The following is a 5044-nucleotide window of genomic DNA, read 5'->3' as shown; positions in this document are numbered from 1 at the left end:
ACCACACACAAGTCTCACGGAGTGTCGGAGATCACCCGTGCATATGGATCAACTCTCAATCTTCAAAAACTAATAAACAAAGAAAAAAGAAGCATAACCATTCTTATATCATGTCAAGATTACTTAATGCAGAAATGATAAATTTTCCATTAGAGAAGATAGAAGGGAGAGGAAGCATTAGAAGTTTCTTATTTCATGATCTGTTATGTGCTTCACTTTTATGCTCCATGATAATTTTGTCTGCAAAATATAAAATCATAATTCACACTTCATAGACGACAATGTCTTTTACTCAATTCTTTCTGAAAAGTGTATATACATAAGGAAATAGATATTCTCAGATCAATTGTGAAAACGGCCAATATTGTTGAAGGTGATTTTGTCGAAGTTAGTATAAAAGGCTATTAACTAGTGATATGTACAATAGGGCAAAAGTCTTAAATTTTCGTTTTCCTCCATTTAAATCTGAATTAGACGATGAATATAACTATGGATTCATGAAATATAATTACTTTAGGATATAGAACACTTACTTGAGTTGAAATCATGAAGAAATACTCAAAATCGCCCAAGAACCGAGCTCCAAAAATTCCAAAACGAAATGGCAAAGTGACTAATTTTTGGTCCTTATGTTTCTGCCCAGTTCCGCTTCTGCGAGCACCGTTCACGCTTCTGCGGATACTGTTCATGCTTTTACGGGCAATTTTCACGCTTATGCGCTGCCTTCGCTTCTGCGAGTACTGTTCACGCTTCTGCGATCACTGTTCATGCTGCTGCCCAGAAATCCCAGCAGCTTTTCTTCAAGTTCGAATTGATCTGTTAACCTTCTGAAATCCACCCGAGTCGCTCGAGACTTTAACCAAATATACCAACATGTCCCAAAATACAATACAAACTTGGTCGAGGCTCTAACCCACGTCAAAACAACGCCGAAATTACGAATCGCGCATCGAATCGAATTATGAGTTTTAAACTCTTCCAACTTTTATATTTTGCGCTGAAACGTATCAAATCAATCCAGAATGACTTCAAATTTTGCACACAAGTCATAAATGATGAAATGGAGCTATTCAAATTTCCGGAATAGAAATCCGACCTCGTTATCAAAAATTCAACCTTCGGTCGGACTTTTCAAAAATCTTCCATTTTCCAACTTTCGCCAAAATACGTCGAATTGTCCTATGGACTTCCAAATCCAAATCCGAACATACGCCTAAGTCCGACATTACCATACAAAGCTATTGACATCATAAAAATTTCATCCCGAGGTCATTTGCTCAAAAGTTAACTCTCCGGGACTTTACCATACAAAGCATTAAAACTGACGCTTTTTTCATCTTTGGTTTCATGAAACGTCCCAAAGAATTGAATAAGACAAATTATCCTGTCAGTGTTCAATCCATATTTCATAATCTATGTGCTTCGCTTTTATGCTCCGGGATAATTTTTCCTGTAAAATATAAAATCATAATTCACACTTTATAGACGACAATGTCTTTCATGCAATTCTTTCTGAAAAGTGTATAAACAGAAGGAAATAGATATTCTTACCAGTCACGACCAATTATGAAAATGACCGATGTAACATCGTCATTGTTGAAGGCGATTTTGTCGAAGTTCATCTAAAAGGCTATTACCGTTGTCCATAATAATCTCAGTGTTGGTTGCTCTTTCAATTTTCAAATTTCTTATATTTCTGCTTTGTTAGCAGCAGTTTGTCAATGGGTGCAACAGTTCGAAAAAAATTAAATACATTAAAACTGACGCCTTTTCATCTTTGGTTTCATTGAATGTCCCAAAGAATTCAATAAGGCAAGTTATCCTGTCGTTGACAAATCCTTATTTCATGATCTATTATGTGCTTCGCTTTTATGCCCATGATAATTTTGTCTGTAAAATATAAAATCATAATTCACACTTCATAGATGACAATATAAAATCATAATTCACACTTCATAGATGACAATGCCTTTACTCAATTCTTTCTGAAAAGTGTATATACAAAAGGAAATAGATATTCTCACCAGTCAGGACCAATTGTGAAAGTGGCTGATGGTAGGCTGGGGGATGGTATCATATTCTCTTATAAGAGAGGCACGCCTGCTTTTAGCTCGTAGTTCTACCAGGAACTCGTGTTTTAGCTATATTTTACACTCTAATTACTATACTTTTATTGTATTTGAGCCTAACTGTTAGTACTGTGTACTTATTACGTGTGTGTTATGTTGTGTAGGATATGATTTCGAGTGAAGAAGCAAGTTTGAAGCTAAAATGGATGATTTGGAGCTTTGAAGTCCGAGTAGAAGTCCAATATATTAAGTCGGGATCACGTTCGGGGCTGGAGGACCAAGTATGGATGTCAAAAAGTGAGAAAAAAAGATTACTCTAAGAATAATGCACTACCGTGCCGCGCCGCGCCGCGCCATGCGCCGAGGGGCGCGGGTCGCTAGTGCAAAATTCCTGCATAGTAATAAAATAGGTCTCTGAACTTTTCCTCTAATGCGGCGCATGGTGCGTTGTCTGGAGCGCCGCGACAGTGTATTTTCTCGCCAAATTTTCCCACTTCAGCTTGGAAAGAATAGTTTCGTCCGGGCCCCTACATAGTATAAATACATCAAAACAAGAATTTTAGAGGACTTTGACCTTGGAAGCTTTTGGAGAGCATTGGAGGCTACAAGACACAAGATTTCATCATCTTTCCATCAATTCAATACTGGAATTTGGATTGTAATGTTAGATTGATGTTTTCTTACTCTTTAATTATATTTGTGATGACTAGCTCCATGATTGTGGAGTAGTTTCCCTTAGGGTTTGACGGATATGGTATTTTGATTGCTATTTGAGGATTTTAACTCTAGTTCTTTATTCGTTTATGGAGTTTTGAATTGTTTGCAACTTTATTCACCAGTTTATTTAATCGAAAGAGGAATATTGTGGTCATTATCGTGCATTATTTTATTTGGTTTATTTCAGTTATTCTCTTAAGTAATCGAAAGAGCTTGTTGAATTGTTGATTAAATCAAGTTAAGAGAGTATTCGAGAGTCTTTTTTCGGAACACTAATCCATAAACGCATGCTTGCATGTTTTCACGGTGCTTATATTAATTCACCTCGTAAAGTTAAGATTTAATCGAGAGAGGAGTCTTGACTACACGTTTGAACTAATCATCGAGTGAATTCGTGAGAATCATTAGAATATTATAGTGAATTGAACTAGAGTTGGGTCCCAAATAGCTATCTTGCACCTATCATGTCACGACCCTTATTTCTCGTATTGATATTTCAGTGTTGCTCCACTCTTGTCTTCTAGTAATCAATAGTTAATTGTTTTAGTTTATGTATCACCTCGGAAAATTTTGAAGTAGTTAAGCGCTATTAAGAAAGTTGATGTGTGCTAATTATATTATTTTATGTGCAGACGAGGACTATTAATATGATGGATATCAATTGGATATGATAATAAGTGTACGAGGAATATTATAAGTGATGTGGGGTCTAAGGATAGCCCTAAGTCCAAGTCAAGTTGAAAGTTTTATGATAGACTAAAGTTCCAAATGAGTACGCATAAGATCAAACTTTCGACGAGCATATCTACATATATATATGCTCGTCGAAAGTTTGTATAAAAGGCGTTATGTGATGGAAAACCTATCAAATTAAAGATCTTCGAGTCTGGTGTCTAACTCTATAAACCGTTTGTCATTTGGACATTCTTACAAGAAGTTATGAACAAATTACCAAAGGCTGGCAGAGGAGTCTGCGGATGCGAAGCATCCGGGGCCGCGTCCGAAAGAAAGACTAGCAGTAAAGTGCTGCCATAGCATCCAGGTCAGCATCTGAGCTTCAAAGAGGAGTGAACTGAGGATGCGAAACATCCGAGGCCGCATTCGAAACCCAAAAATCTGGGCCTATAAATACAAGGTCGGGGGAGGAGAGTATTTTGAGTATTTGGGGATTAGGATTCTTGAGGTGAAGGGGCGATTTTGAGCTGAAATCAAGTCCAATCAACTAAGGTAAGTGTTAATGATATTTTAGGTAGATTCTTACTCAATATACATGAGTACTAACATCATTCTTGCATCCAAATTCTAGATTTCATCATCAAATCATCAAGAACACTAAAATCACAAAAGTTGTGATTTTTCAAGATTGAGCTAGTATAGGTAATTTCAATGCTTCAAACTCATTTATTATGAGTAGTTAGAAGTATTTGAAGCATTTGTTACAAGTTTTAATGGTTGAAAGATTGGATTATAAAACTCTAGTTCATGCCATGAATAGTACTTTTGAGAAAATAAAAGAGAAGATGAATGGTAATCTTGGCGATAAAATTTATGAATACAATGAACCTATGGACTTATTTGTTTGCAAAAGATGGAAGTGATCAACTAAATAATCATCCGAATTGTATATTTTGCAAGTGTTGATTATGGAAGGCGATGAATAGTAACTTGGTGGCAATGGACAATTGATGCAATATCATTAATGACTTCGAATGTGTATTAAAACATAAGAATGAAGTTGAATAGTCTAGCATGTAAAACTATTTGGCGAATTAGGTTGTTGGAGGCTTGTAGCCATCTTATGAGCCATATATGGATATTGATCAATATCTTATGTCATATTTTGATGTAATCAGTATATCTAATTGTAGATAACGACTTGTTAGTGATGTTGAGCATTTTAATCAACATTGGAATGATGGAGGATGATTGAAAGCTTGTAAATATTAATAAAGCGAAAGCGGGGTAAATTGATTAAAACTTACTCTACTTGAGGGACTTTCTCTAAAAGCATGTTTTGAGTTAATACTTAAGTTATTTGCAAATGTGCTTTCATGCTTGTGGGGACAAACAAGTACGGATGTCTCCATGTACTAGAATATTATGTTGCATATGTAGTGCCATGCCGTTTTATAAAATTTTATTTTAAATCTTGTTGGCAAAATGACATTCAAGGTAAATATTATAGGTTTTTATCAAAACTTACGTATTGACAAGAGTATACATATTTGAGTACTAACGATAAGTTTTCATGGAAAGTA

Source organism: Nicotiana tabacum, unplaced genomic scaffold (genome assembly GCF_000715075.1).
Source record: "Nicotiana tabacum cultivar K326 unplaced genomic scaffold, ASM71507v2 Un00376, whole genome shotgun sequence".
Taxonomy (NCBI): Eukaryota; Viridiplantae; Streptophyta; class Magnoliopsida; order Solanales; family Solanaceae; genus Nicotiana; species Nicotiana tabacum.
The sequence above is the reverse complement of the archived record's forward strand: the minus strand, read 5'-3'. Positions refer to the sequence as shown.